The sequence below is a fragment of the Balaenoptera musculus genome, chromosome 6, assembly GCF_009873245.2.
Source record: "Balaenoptera musculus isolate JJ_BM4_2016_0621 chromosome 6, mBalMus1.pri.v3, whole genome shotgun sequence".
Classification (NCBI taxonomy): Eukaryota; Metazoa; Chordata; class Mammalia; order Artiodactyla; family Balaenopteridae; genus Balaenoptera; species Balaenoptera musculus.
In genome coordinates, this window is record NC_045790.1 from 96884668 (window position 1) to 96900652 (window position 15985).

Below are 15985 nucleotides of genomic sequence, written 5' to 3' on the forward strand. Positions count from 1 at the left end.
AGAATAAATTTCTGTCCTTTTAAGCCACTCACTTTGTTGTCATCTGTCACAGCAGGCATAGGAAACTAATACACATGGTTAATAACAATTATTTAAAGTTGCTGTGCTTCAAGTGTTATAGTATTTGACTCTCCCCATTTTAGAGATGGGAAACTGAAGTTGAAAGGGTATGATGACTCGCTCAGGGTCCTTCCCTAAGACAGGTGGTGGAGGGACTCAAATTCAAGCAGCCTGGTATGGGCAGGACTTCTCACGCTTCGACATGCACAGGAATCTCCCAGGCACCTGTTACAGTGCGGATCTCAGTTGATGAGATGAGATGAGTTGGGATGAGATGAGATGAGATGGGACCCGGGGTTCTGTGCTTCTCACGGGCTCCCGGGTGATTCCAATGCCGTGGTGCCTGGACCCTCACCTGAGCAGCAAAGGTGTAGTGGGGGACGGGCACTGGGCACTGAAGATCCAGATTCAGGATTCCATCCTGAGTCCTGGCTCCACTATCGCCTCACCATGGACCAGGAGCAAGTGGCTGAATTGCTTCACTTTTCACAGTGGGAGTAAACTGAGGATGTTCATTCCCACCCACCTCAGATTAAACGAGGTGAGGGGAGGATGAGGGGTGAGCAGTGGAATTTCATGGAAGGTTTTCAGGGACAATTTCCCTTTCTCTGGGTCTTGGTCTCAGATTCATAGATGCAGTGTGGCTCCATGATTAGGAGCAAAACACAGGCCACAGAGTCAGACTGACCTTGGATTAAACCCTGACTCACCTGCTTCTGAAAGCTTCAGTTTCTGTGTCTATAAAATGGACATACACGTCTTACCTGTCTTCCTTGTGTGGTCTTCTTGAGGATTCAGTCAGATAATGCATGTAACGTGATAAGCACAGTGACTTTCACATGGTTAGTCCTCAGTAAATGCCACATAAACATAATAATAATTAATTCAGTTAATATGTTATTATTATTGTTGCTAAATCAAAATGAGATGATGAACTTGGAAGCCCTCTATAAACCTTCAAGACAGCAAACAAAGGTGAAGATAAATGGTCTCAAGGTACGTGAATTCAAATTTGCCCTTTTCACCCCTCTGCTCAGAAAGCTGTTTAGGATGGAGGCCACCCAGGGTCCAGCACTGAGCGGAGAGGGCAGGTCCTAGAAAGGGAGGCTTGGCAGTGGTTCCCTGTTCCCCTGACCTCTGCTCAAGGAGGGACTTAGACAATTACACTACAATGAGGTGGGTGCTCAGGGAGAAGGAGGTGACCGTGGCACAGAACGGGCTGCTAGCCCAACATGGGGGCTGGAAGTCAGGAAAGACTTGCTGGAGGAGACAGTGGCTGAGCTGAACCTTAAAGAAGGCAGGTGAAGAGAGTTGGTTGGAGAGGGTGCTCTGGAATCGAAGCGAAGCTTCTTCATGCAGCTTAAGGAATGAGCTTAAGCTCATTGTGAGCTTCACTGCTGTATTGTGAAGGTGAAGAAATGCAAACCTGACCGAGGGTGTCATCTCTTTTGCAGAAACCCCGTTCAACCAACAAACATCAGAAAAGAGGTTCCACCTCGTTTGAGAGCAGGGAATTGCAGATTAAAACAACAACAAGACATTATTTCACACCATCAGATTGGCAAAAATCAAAATATCTGACATTACCAAGTATTGGCAAGAGTATGGTGCAAGAGGTACCGCCTACAGGCCTGGTGGGAGTGTAAATTGGCACGACTACTGTGGAAAACTACTTGGCAATCTCTAGTAGACTTGAAGACATGCCCAGTCTATAACCCAGCAGCTCTACAGCTTGATACAGCATGTTCCCCGGAGGAACTCTCGAACTTTTGTACCCAAAGTGTGTCAGTTAGTTTCTGCTGCAGAACAAACCACCCTTAGACAATAATCATTTATTCAGCTCATACTTCTGTGGGTCAGCTGGGCAGTTCTTCTGGTCTGGCCCAGCTTGACTGCTCTCTGCTGGGCTCTATCATGTAGGATTGGTAGCTGGAAGAACTAGGATGGCTTCACTCACATAGCTGTGGGTTCACTGGCTGTTGGCTGGAGTGAAAGGTGTGGCTGGGCCACATGTCTCTCGTCCTCTGGCTCCACGCATGATTAACACCCTTGCCTGGTACAGGGGTGTCCTTAATAAATGGGAGCTGTCATCACAATTGTCTGCTGGATGAACTGATACCTGGTTTAGGGAAAGGTAGGCTTAGAGGTCTTATTCTTTTTCTTTCTTTTTTTTAATAACAGCTTTATTGGAATATTATTCATGTACCATACAATTCACCCACTTAAAGTTAACAATTCAGTCATTTTAAATATATTCACAGAATTGTGACAGCATCACCACAATCAATTTTAGAACATATGCCATCACCCCAAAAAGAAACTCCATACCCTTTGGCCACCAGACCCCCAATCCACTATCCCCCTGAGCCCTAGGCAACCCCCCAATCTACTTTCTGTCCCTAGAGATTTGCTTATTCTAGATATTTCATATAAATAGAATCAAACAATATTTGGCTTTTGTGACTGGCTTCTTTCACTTAGCGTAATGTTTTCGAGGTTCCTCCATGTGATAGCTTATATTAGTACTTCATTCTTTTTGTAGCAGAGTAATATTCCGCTGTATGGACAGACTACATTTTCTTTATCCATGCATCAGTTGAGGTACATTTGGGTTATTTCTACCTTTTGGCTATTATGAATGCTGCTGTTTAGAACATTCATGTACAGGTTTTTGTGTGAATATATATTTTCATTTCTCTTAGGAGTAGAACTTCTGGGTCATATGGAAACTCCATGTCTAACAGAACTACTAGATTGTTTTCCAGAGAGGCTGCACGAAGCCTTAGAGAGTTTTATAGCTCTCAAGTCAGCCTTTTGGGTTCTTCTAGGCTAACATCTGTTCGTGTAACTTTTAGTTCCTTCTTTGCTATTCCTGTTTGTTTTGTTTCTTTGCTGGCTTTTTTTTTTTTTTTAATTTATTTTTGGCTGTGTTGGGTCTTCGTTTCTGTGCGAGGGCTTTCTCTGGTTGCGGCAAGCGGGGGCCACTCTTCATCGCGGTGCGCGGGCCTCTCACTATCACGGCCTCTCTTGTTGCGGAGCACAGGCTCCAGACGCGCAGGCTCAGTAATTGTGGCTCACGGGCCCAGCTGCTCCACGGCATGTGGGATCTTCCCAGACCAGGGCTCGAACCCGTGTCACGTGCATTGGCAGGCAGATTCTCAACCACTGCGCCACCAGGGAAGCCCCTGCTGTCTTTTTATAAACCAGGATTCAGGTGTGATATGGCTTCAGGTCCACTTAAGTTAACAGTGTTTGGGCAGCTCTGACTATGCCTCCTGCTGGCCTCTGAGGCCCCAACAGGATTTACAGCTAGTGGCTCCCTCCCCTACATGCTTTCATAGGGCTCCTGGGGAATCTTTCTGTTCCCAGTTCTATTTCATTCCTGTTCCCTCTTCTATAGAGCCTTCCACACTGCCACTCCTCCGCCAGGCCACCAGAGAAAGGCATGGAAGTCATCGAACCAACTCCCACTTCTTACTGGGGACTGAGGCAGGATGAGGGGGAGGGGGAGGTTGTGATAAAAAAATACGTTGATAGCAGAATTGAAACAGAAACCCAAGGGTTTTTTTTCTTTCTTTTTTTTCTTAGTATAGATGTAACTCATGTTTATTGTATAAAAATTAGAAAATAGATATAATTCAAAACAATAAAAACATTTTTTAAAAAAGATCACCCATAGTTTTACCACCTACAGAAAACTAATGTTAACGTTTTAGTTTATAACTTTTATTCATTTCATTATACATTACTTTACTCAGTAAATGTTTATTGCGCATCTACTAATTGCCAAGTACTTTACTAAACCCTGAAGACATTTTTCTTTGCATATGTATATGTGTAAATATATACATCTTTCCCTACAAAAAACAGGATCACCCTATATATGTACTTTATCATTTGAATTTCTCTATCATTCCTACAATATGTGATAAATCCTTTTCTGTGGCAATACATTATTATTCTTTTTTTTTTTTTTTAATTTATTTTTGGCTGTGTTGGGTCTTCGTTTCTGTGCGAGGGCTTTCTCTAGCTGCGGCGAGCGGGGGCCACTCTTCATCGCGGTGCGCGGGCCTCTCACTGTCGCGGCCTCTCTTGCTGCGGAGCACAGGCTCCAGACGCGCAGGCTCAGTAGTTGTGGCTCACGGGCCTAGTTGCTCCGCGGCATGTGGGATCTTCCCAGACCAGGGCTCGAACCCGTGTCACGTGCATTGGCAGGCAGATTCTCAACCACTGCGCCACCAGGGAAGCCCTACATTATTATTCTTAATGAACATGTAGAATATGCTATGATTTATTTAAGCAATCCCCTATTTTGTACAAGTAGATTATTTTTAACTTCCCCTATTATCAATGTAGCTATAATCATCTTTCTATTTCCTTAGTTCTCCAGATAAATTTGTAGAAATATAACTACTGGGTCAAAAGGTATATTCTTTTTTTAAGGTTGTTATTGGTACACTTTGCCAATTCATTCATCAAAAAAACAAAAAACAAAAAAAACTGTACAAGCACAATCTCCCATCATCAGCGTATGAGTGCCTATTACCCACCCCTCAGGAACATTCTACTAAATGCTGGGGAATTTATTCTCTTTATTCTTTTCCAGTGTGAAAAGTAAAAATGGTTTTATTAGTTTCCTAGGGCTGTTCTTACCACAAACCATGTGACTGAAAATAACAGAAACTTATTGTCTCACGGTTCTGGAAGCTAATGTCTAAAATCAAGGTGTTGGCAGGACCCTACTCCCTCTGAAAACTGTCGGGGAATGCTTCCTCCTCTTCCTAGCTTCTGGTGGTTTGCTGGCAATCTTTGGTGTTCCTTGGCTTGCACGGCCTAACTCCAGTCTCTGCCCTCATCATCATGTGGCTTTCTCCCTGTGTCTCTGTCTTCACAAGGCCATCTTATTATAAGGACACTAGTCATATTGGATTAGGGACCCATCCTACTCCAGCGTAACCTCATCCTAACTGACTGCATCTGCAATGACCTTATTTCCAAATAAGATCACATTCTGAAGTACTGGAGATTAGGATTTTTCGGTTTTTCATTTAACATGATTTCTTTTTTTATTGAAGAATAGTTAATTTACAATGTTGCATTAGTTTCAAGTGTACAGCAAAGTGATTCAATTATACACACACACACACACACATATTCTTTCAGATTCTTTTCCATTATTTGGTTATTATAAGATATTGAGTATAGTTCCCTGTGCTATACAGTAGATCCTTGTTGTTTACCTACTTTATATATAGTTGTGTATATATGTTAATCTCAAACTCCTAATTTATCTCTCCCTCCTCACATACTTTTTTGTTGTTGTTGTTGTTTGATTACTGGGAAAACTGAGCATTTTTTTTCATATGTACCTTAGGCCATTTTTCTACAGGGGTGTTTGTCTTTTCCTTATTTATAAAACTGTTTATATAATAAAAATATTCATACCTAAACCACAGATTTTTCTTTTTTACTCAGTTTCAAACACAGCAAGATCTGTCCAGACTCTGGGGTATTCATAAATTTGCCAGAGTGTGTAGCTTGCTCTGGGTGCAGCTCCCTGCCCACCAGCGTGGCAAGACAATCCTCCTGGTATAATTCCAACCGGAGGGCATTGTGACTTCAGGGCTTCTGTGTTAGTCAAGATAAGTTAGATTGTGCCCCATCAAAAAAAATGACTTCAGGAATCTTGGCGGGTCACAGCACAAAGGTGTGTGTGTATTTCTTGCTCAGACCACGTGTCCACTGCAGGTTGGCTCTGCCCACAGCACTACTCCAAGATCCAGGCTGCTGCAGGAGCTCCCATCTGGGACATCAGGGTCAGAAAACAAAAACCACTCTAATTTTAACAGGGAGAATTTAATACAGGGATTGTTTCATTGAGTACTAGTAGTATGGAAAGTCAAAGGGAACAGTGGGGTAATACAGAGAGTAACTGCAAGGGAGCAAAGACCACCTCTGGGTCTGGGGGAGCAAAGGGGAGGGATTGGGGATGGTACAGCCTAGTGGCTTGGAGGTGGGGCGGGGAGTGGGTGCTGCTGCTTGCACCTCATGGGGGTTGTTATGAGGCTGGTTCTGGGAGGGCTGGAACACCTGGAAACTGGAACCAGCTCTTAGTTCAGGAACAAGGGCTGTTGCTATGGCAGCACTGATAGGATCGGTAGACAAACAGGAGTGAGCAAGACCCCTCTCCCCTCCTCCAGCCTTGCATCCTCCCTTGAATGCCCACTAATAGTTTCTTAGTTTGAGCAACTATAACAGAATACCACGGACTGGGTGGCTTAAGCCACAGAAACTCACTTCTCACAATTCTGGAGGCTGTGCGTTCAAATCCGAAAGTCTCATCTCTACAGCACAGCATGCCTGGTGGTCTCTTTTACCTGGACCAGAGGAGTGTATACCTTGCATTAAGCCTGGATAGGTTTTTTTTCCCAGTCCCTCTGCATCATCAGCCTTGAATTCATGTCAGTTCCTCGCAATGGCCTTAATTTGAGAGTCCACCTTAGTTTTCCACATTACTGGGACCTTTCTTTTTTTTCTAGTCGTAAGCATTTAGTGAAAAGTTGGAGGGACCCTATTGGGGGTTGCTAGTCAGTTGCCACTTTTCAGCAATTTCTTGACTCCTGGCCCATGGCTCTAAATTGCCTGGACCCTGGTTTGTAACTTCATTAAGACGTCCTTTCTGTAACTCTCCTAAGAGGCTTGGGGTTGTATGAGTTTCCCAGGGCAACCATCACAAACCACCACGAGCTTGTTGATGTAACACAACAGAAATGTATTCTCTTACAGTTCTGGAGGCTGGAAATCCAAAATCAAGGTGTTGGCAGGGCCATGCTCCCTTTGAAGGCTCTTGGGAAGAATCCTCCCTTGCTTCTTCCTAACTTCTGGCAGCTACCTATAATCCTTGGCATTCCTTGGCTGGGAACTGCAGCCTTCTACCTCTGCCTCCATACTCACATGACCTTCTTCCTCTGGTCTGAGTGTGCCCTCTCGTCTTCTCATATTAACTTTTTTTTTTTTTTTTTTGGCCACACCGCACAGCATACGGGATCTTCGTTCCCAGACCAAGGATCAAACCAGTGCCCCCTGCAGTGGAAGCATGGAGTCTTAACCACTGAACCGTCAGGGAAGTCCCCATATTAACCCCTCTCCTCTTCTTATAAGGACAGCAGTGATTTGATTTAGGGCACACCCTAAATCCAGGATGATTCCTATCTAGATGTTTAACTAATTACATCTCTACAAAGAACCTATTTCCATGTAAAGTCGCCTTCTGAGGTTCCAAGTAGACTTGGATTTGGGGGATACTATTCAACCCATGTGTGTGTTGCCGGGGTGGGTCTCTGGACTTACTCCAAGTGTGAAATCCCTTTGTTGGCTCCATGGTTTCCTTTTGGGCTGCTTCAGAGCACCCTGGCCTCATATCCTAACTCGGAGGCTCCGTGGTGACAAGAGACAAATGTCTCTCCTGCAGCTGGGATTGTACTAAACCTCAAATCCAAACACTGTAGGATAAGTTAATTAAGAACAAATCTCTTTGCCTTTACAGCATGCAAATCCGTGGATGTCTGCAGCAGGTGACTGTACAAAGCCAATTATTTTACAAAGTGCTCTTAGTTTTCCATATGCTGTGGATTTTCCTCAAAGCAGCAGCCTTGGGCAGCTTTGCGTAGCAAGTCAGTTGAGGCCGGTCAACTGAGCGCTCGGGTAAGTTGCTCTGTTCCCCAGGCTGCACCCAGAGGGAGCATGGTTATCTGCAGACAGAGGGCCCAGAACCACATGGTCCCACCAGACTGTGAGCTCTGAGGGCAGAGAACATGTCTTATTCCTTTCTGTATACACAGGACAGTTTCCAGCAGACAGCACTTACTCAGTTGACTTCAGTCAGATTTCCCATACAGGGACCTTGAGATGAAGATTTGCGGGCGCGTAGATAGTTCTGGAAGTACTCCCAGGGGAACCCAGTAAAGAAGCAGGGGAAACAGATAGGGAAGAGGAGGAAGGCCAGCAAGCAGGGTGCAGGGCTGCGGGAACCAAGTGCCCAGGGTGCAAAATGTGTGGAGGTTTGTGCACGAACCTGAGAATAAGGGTCCCCATAAATTCTGCACCCCATTGCCTCACTTGCCTCGCCCTAGCCCCAGCCCTCTGGGCAAGGATGGAATTTCAGACAAAATCCCTCAGAGGGCAGTTTCAGCCTGATCCTTTGGAGGATGCTGGAGTGTAAATGACACCTCAGTTTTCCTGATTAGAGGCCAGGGGTCTGGGGCTTTCTGATTCCTGCCCTCCGCTGTCATTGGTAAAGTCACCCTGGGGGTTTCAAGGATGTAAATTCCCCAAAAGACCTACAGATGCTGGCTGTCAGAAGAGAAGGCACACCTAAGGAGAGGGTATGGGGCACAGAAAGAGTAAGAAGGGATCTGGGCAGGCCACTAATAATGTGGCTCACCGATGTTTGTTGAGTGAATGAATGAAGGAAAGAGAACATTTATGAGTAAATTAACAATTGAACAAATGAATGAATGCACTAAAAGTTGAGAATGCTCATAAAAATCCTGTCCTTCAACTACCTCTGAGCTCCCACCCCACTCAGCCTGTGGGCTGCGTGGAGCTAATGTTTATTTAAAGCTGGGTGGCAAGCATGGGGGTGGACGTTCTTATAGCAAAGACCAGGACATTTCCCATCACTGGTGGGTACGCAGAATACCCAGTGATGTGATCCAAAAGCTGATGGACATAACAGCCCAAAAGAGAGTAGGGCAGGGTGTCCTTCCCTTCCCTGGGAACATCCCCAAGGGAGAGGAAGGGAACAAGGAACGGAGTCGCTGGCTGATTAGTGCCCTGGACGCTGGGCTCTTGACCTCCCAGTTTCTTGTCCTGCCCATTATTAGGCCTCCCCAAAGCAGCCCGGCATATTGTATCACCGTTTAAATCCCATCACTTCTCCCTGCTGACTCTCATTCCTAAATATTTACTCATCTGATCGCTCAGAAAAATTGCTTGAGTCCCCAGCCTCTGAGACTGGCAGTGCAGAGCGGCAGATAATTCCCATCCTTGCCTGGCTCTCCTGCTGCCAGCGGAGCAGTGGTGGCACCGACAACTCTGGGGGCAACATGAGACATGCAAACACTCTGCCCAGCACAGCCCCCTTCACCCGGGAACCACTTTTCCTGTCCACACTCTCACTTTCTGTCAGGGGCATCCTCATTGTTCTGATGACCCAGGCTTAAGACTGAGGGTCATCTATTAATTCATTCAAACGCTTACTGAGCACTTACTTTAGACCAAGCCCTGATCCTGCCCTTTAGCTATATGGTAGGTGATCTGTACATGAGTGCCCATATAGTGCCAAGCATAGAAAAAGCTTTAAATAAATGCTTATTAGATAGAAAAATGGATGAACAGATCCATGGATGGATGGATGGATGAATGGAAGGGTAGATAGATGGATGGATGCATGGATGGGTTGAATGGTAGAATCTGTTTGCTATGTCTCTTCAGTATCCTGTACACATCCCTTGCGATTAGATGGTGCTGAACTTGACCACTCACACTCTCCACCGTGGCCATGTGTCCCAGGCCTAGCTAATCAGACTATTCCAAACTTCCAGCTACAGAAATTGGTTTCAGGCAAGGACATGTAACATGAGCTAGATCCGAGTTCTCCCTGGGATTTTTCCGTTGGGGTGAGCAGTAGACAATCTCTCTTCCCTGGGTTGCTGAGCTGCTAGGATACTTACTTAGGGCTGCTGGAGGCTCTTTTACTTGCCACAAGGAGAGAGTCTGACTGAAGGATGGAAGATGAGAGGTGGGAGAAGGGAAAAAGAAAAGGAGAGAAAGAGGAAGAGGAAGACAGATAATTGGGGACATAGTTTAAGCCCCCTGTGTGGGAAGCCAGTTGAACCCTTGGACTTTCCAGGTTCATGAACCAATGAATTCCCTTTTTCTGACTCAAGACAGCGTGAGTTGTGATTCTTCAACTTGTAACCAAGAGAATCTTGTCAGTGCAGAGTGAGGGAGTGAATAAATGAGTGAATGCATGATTGAATGAATGAATGAGCTCCATAAATATCAAACTAGACAATGTTTTTTCCTCTCTTGAGAGGTAGACCTGCAAATATAAGGATTTAATTAGGTGTTCCTGGCTTCCACTGGGGCCTGTCTGATTGCTTCTATTATGCCCGGTGTTGACTCTAACTCTTGAAATGTAGATGAAAAGTGAAAAGGAGAAAACAGCCCACTAAAATTAATGAATTTCTGGGGCAGGCTTTCAGCTCTGGCTACAGATTCCAGACTCTAGAAATTATTATAAAAGGAGGACTGAAACTAAAACCAATAAAATTAAAGATTTCCCCAAAGTCTTCTTCTCCATCCTCCCACCTCCGTTCAGACCAAAGAAGTGGGAACAGGTGGGCAGGCAAGTCTGTCCCTACATACATTTTGTCTCTCCTTCCCTCCCGCATCTTCCGAACTCTATCTCCATCCAGAATTTTTCAAGGGCTCCTCAACGATTGACAACAAGCACAGCCTAAGGGAGCATGGAAGGCTTCCCAGGTGAGGGGATGCTTGAGCTGCATCTTGGGGACTGCATCCAGGCCCAGAAAGGTGGGAAGGGCTTCATAGACATGGAAACAGCACAAGTCAAGTCACTGAATGGGAAGTACACGTAATGGGAGTGGCTAGAGATGACTGGAGAAGTTGCAGAGGCCAGCTCACAAAATCCCTCATAAATCCAGAATTTGTGTGTTTCCTTAATAGCCTAATTGTAACTTTCAGAATTTGGTGTTTCTCTAATTGTCCTACATGGAACATCTGTAATGGGAGCTCCCAGGGTGCTTTTAAACAATACTGGTCCCAGGGCCCCACTGCAGATCCATTTAGGAGAGAGTCCGTTGGGGTGAAGTCCCCACGCTGAATTTGTGTCAAGCGCCCCAGTGATTTGGACGCTCACTAAAGTTTACAAACTGCTCCTATAGTTGATGGGAGAGTGTATCAGTTAAGACTGAATCTGACTTCAGTAACAGAAACTGAGATGCAGTTACTTAACCAAATAGAGATTTATTTTCCTTGTGTAGGAAAGGAAGTCTGGAGCTTGATGATCCTAGGTTACTGCGGCTGCTCCATGAAGTTGTCAAGAAAACAGGCTTTTTCTACCTTCCTGCTCTACCAACCTTAATGTATGACCTTCATCTCCCTGATGTCAAGATGATTCCTCCTTCTCCACTCATCAATCTGTGAGTCAGACAAAAAGAGGGAAGAGAAAAAGTGCCTGGTACCGCTTAAAGCCATCTCTTTTTATCAGGAAAACCATGGCTCCCCTAGAAACCTCAATCTATAGACTTCTGCATACATCTCTTGGACCAGAACCTGCTCATAAGGCTTTGAGAGAGTCTGGAAAGTAAGGGTTTTGTTTGTTTGTTTGTTTTAACTGAGCACATTGCTACCCCAAGCAAAATTGGGATCTGTTAGGAGAGAAGGCAATGATTGGATAGATAGGTTAATAGAAAGAAGATTGTATAGGGATCCATGGAGGGCTTTTCAGCGGGGTAGACCCATGGGTGGATGTCAGAGTAGAGAATGGGTTGACACGGACACGGGAGAAGCAGGAGGACTGGGGAGATGGGGGTGCTGCAGCCCATCAGGTGAGAGACGACAGTGATCTACACGGGGTCATGGCTGTGGATGAATTCAGGAAATACTTAGCAGATGAAACGGACAAGACTTGATTGCATGGGATCAGAACGGGGGAATGGGCAGGGTGGCAGATGATACAGGGTAAAGGAAAGGAGAAAGGAAACATCAAGGATGTCAGTAAGGTTTTTGGCTTCAATGCCTGGGAGGATGATGCCATTTATCAATGAGTTTGCAGCCACAGGGAGGGGAATATTTAATTTGGGACAAACTGCATTGTCCGGAAATACAAAATCTTAGCATCTCAGGTGGGAGTTCAAACTCCCAGGGTTTGTGTGATTGTCAAGGAACATAAGGTAAGAAAAGCCGTGGACACAGAGCTTATGTACCCCATGCCGAGGCTGCTTAGGCCTCCAGACAGAAGTAGCACCATTTTGAATTTTTTTTTGAAACATTGGGATGACAGAGAGCAGAAGCAGAATGCTGTAGCTTCCACCCTCTCTGGGGTCCAGGGAGCCACCAAGTGGCTGCCACCGCCTCTGAGGAACCATCTAAGATCCTGTCCTCTGGACTGAAAAAAACAATGAATAATAATAGCTAACACTTGGGCTTCTCTGGTGGCACAGTGGTTAAGAATCTGCCTGACAATGCAAGGGACACAGGTTCGAGCCCTGGCCTGGGAAGGTCCCACATGCTGCGGAGCAACAAAGCCCGTACGCCACAACTACTGAGCCTGAGCTCTAGAGCCCGCGAGCCACAACTACTGAGCCCACGTGCCACAACTACTGAAGCCTGCGCGCCTAGAGCCCGTGCTCCACAACAAGAGAAGCCACGACAATGAGAAGCCTGCGCACCACAACGAAGAGTAGCCCCCGCTCACTGCAACTAGAGAAAGCCCGCGCACAGCAAGGAAGACCCAATGCAGCCAAAAATAAATTTAAAAATAAATAAATTTATTAAAAAAAAATAGCTAACACTGAGTGCTGACTTGGAGCAATGTGCTAAGTACGTTACGTATCTCATCTTGTTTCATTCACACAACTGCTCTCTCTCTCCATTTTACAAAAGAGGAAACCAATGAGGAATAAAATGGCTCAGGAAATCAAATGACTTGCCCAAGAACACACAGTCAAAGTCAAAACCAGTAGGTGAACCCAGGTCTGACTCCAAAGTTCTAAATCTTAACCGCTATGCAATACAATTTCTTAAGCGTCTCCTACAATGAGTTCCAATAATTTATGTCCTTGTCTTATCTCCCTATTGAACTGCAGCCATCTGAGACTAGGAGGTTATCTTAGACCTTTCTTTCGTAACTGTTGAACAAAGGAATCAGTGCAGGTTCCCAGTGATGGGCTAGGTTTAAGCGCAGACACGCTCCCTGAACGTCATGGCTTCTTTCGTACCCCATCAGCCCTAAAACAGCCTTCAGGACCAAACTTAGTCCTTTTTAGTGTACAGATATTTGTGAAAATTCTGTCTGTGATTGTCTTGATTTCAGAGATGAAAAGGGGCAAATGACTGTTTGTTAATGAACTGCAGGTACCATTATGCAAAACCAGTGTACCAGTGGTCACTGCTGATTTGAGCATGAGAATTTTAGTTCTTAATGACTATAAAACCACTTTTCTTAAACAAGATAAAGCAGTACCAGTGGGCTCCTGCTTCTTAAGACCATGTGTGGGGCATTAATAAGCCCCTGAGACATAAGTCTCTGCAACACTAGGGCAAGATGTGACAGGGGGAGCAGACCCTATTTCTGATGATTGAAGCAGGTGGGAAGGGAGCGGTCTTATAAGAACACTGAAATGTAGACATTGTCTGAGGCTGCCATAGAATATGTCCTACTCCTTTAGGTGACACATTGTGACCTGCCTCAAACTGCTGGCTTTCCTCAGGCCTCCAGGAGGAGCCAAGAGGATGTCTGGTCCATAAAATGTTATAAACACCACATTGGCTAACACCCACGTCATCACGCAGGGAAGATGCCTGAAGGCCAGGAGTTGGAAATTAAGGGGATGGAGAGGCTAGGCCACTATTTTCTTCATTTCAACTGCATGTCTCAGATAGGTTTCTCTCCTTTTTTTTTTTTAATTAATGAATGTATGCATTATTCACTTTTGGTTGCATTGGGTCTTCGTTGCTGTGCGCGGGCCTTCTCTAGTTGCGGCGAGTGGGGGCCACTCTTCGCTGAGGTGCGCGGGCTTCTCACTGTGGTGGCTTCTCTTGTTGCAGAGCACGGGCTCTAGGCATGTGGGCTTCACTAGCTGTGGCATGCAGGCTTCAGTAGTTGTGGCGCACGGGCTCAGTAGTTGTGGCTCGCAGGCTAAGTTGCTCCGCAGCACGTGGGATCTTCCCGGACCAGGGCTCGAACCCGTGTCCCCTGCATTGGCAGGCGGATTCTTAACAACTGTGCCACCAGGGAAGTCCAATAACAATTATTGATACAACAAAAATGATAGCTTCTACCTATTGAGCAATTACCATGTATTAGACTCACGTATTAAAGCATTTAATCCTTGCAACAGCTCTATGACATGGGCGTTATTTTTATTTGCATTTTATAGGTAAGGAAATTGAGTTTTAGAGAGTTTAAGTAACTTTCCTGGTTTCTACTTCTGGCCAAACTAGAGAAACAGGGATCAGATTTACTTTCCTTCTTGATTAACTGAAAAACCAAACAACAGCTCTCAGGATATTGGCTATCAGTCAACGAAGGACAGTAATCTCTGAGAGATGGGAAACAAAGGAGGTGTCTTATGCACGCACCAGCTTTCTGCCTGGAGAAAGTTTCTAGTCTACAATGCTGATGGGGATATGGGGTAGAGCCTGATATCCCCAGCTCAGGCTCCTTGAGTTGAGGATATAGAGCTGGGAGTTCAAGAAAGTCAAGGTGGCTAGTGTTTGTAAGGTAGAGTACCAGAGAGAAGGGAGCTTAACAGAGAGAAAACTCTGGTGCTTGTCAGAGGGTCACTCACAAGTCTTCCGTATACTGACAAGTGCACGTATGTGTGGAAATTGCCAAGACTGAGGAAAGAACCACCTGAAAGAACTAGAGGAACATGGCTGAGAGTTCACACAAGACTGGAAACAGTCAGAGTGGAAAACTCTCATAATACATGGGGCATTAGTGAAAGGACTAAAAAGGGTATTGCCTCATTAGCAGAGAAAATTAACACTGACTAAATATTGCTCTGGTCATGCTAAATAAAACATAAAATAAAGCCCTGAAAGGATGAAACTGCCGTCAAGTAACTGAACCACATCCCAGAAAAACAGCTCAAAAATATATTTTAGAAATATATAACAACGACCTGGCCAGATAAAATGGTAAGTGGATGGGCTAAATGTGTACAAAGTTTAAAAGCTATGCATTTTATCTTTTCTGGTTATAAGTGTCCTAAATTAAAATGATCTCTATTCAGATTTGTTTGTTTAATACAACAATGTCCAGTACACAACACGGTAAAATTTATAATGTCTGGCATCCAATAAAAAATGACTAGGTATGCAAAAGCAGTAAAATAAGGAGAAAAATCAATTAAACCTGACCCAGAAATGCCATAGATGATAGAATTAGTAGATAAGGACATTGAAACCGTCATTATAACTTTATTCCATATGTTCTAGAAGCTAGAGGAAAGATTAGACATGTTAACTAGATACAAGGAAGATACTTAAAAGATCAAAATACCCAACCTGAAGTTCTAAGAGATGAAAACTACAACATCAGAGATAAAAATACATCAGAGGACATGCATGGCATATTATACATCAGAGAACTTTAGTGAACTTGATGACACAGTGATAGAAAGTATCCAAAACTAAACAAAGAAAATGCAAATCAATCTATTACCACAGAAAGCAGATCAGTGGTTTTCTGGGAATGAGGGTTACTGGGAGGGGTGGGAGGGGCAGGAGGAAACTTTTGGAGGTGATGGATATGCTCATTACCTTGGTGGTGGTGATGGTTTCACATGTGTTTACATATGTCGAAACTTATAAAATTGTATGCTTTGAACATATGCAGTTTATTTTATGACAGTCATACCTCCATAAATCTGTTTTACAAAACAGGTTTCCAAAGGCCATACAGCTAATAAATTGCAGTCTGTCTCCAGATGCTAAACACTTAAGCACTACTTTATACCACAAGGTAGATATTATTATTCCCATTTTATAGATGAAAGAGACTCAAAGAGATGATGTGAATTCTCCAAGGTCATGCAGCTGGTAAGTGACAGAGCTAGAATGTAGACCCATCTCTGTTTTACTCCAAATCAAGTACTCTTTCTGATCCATT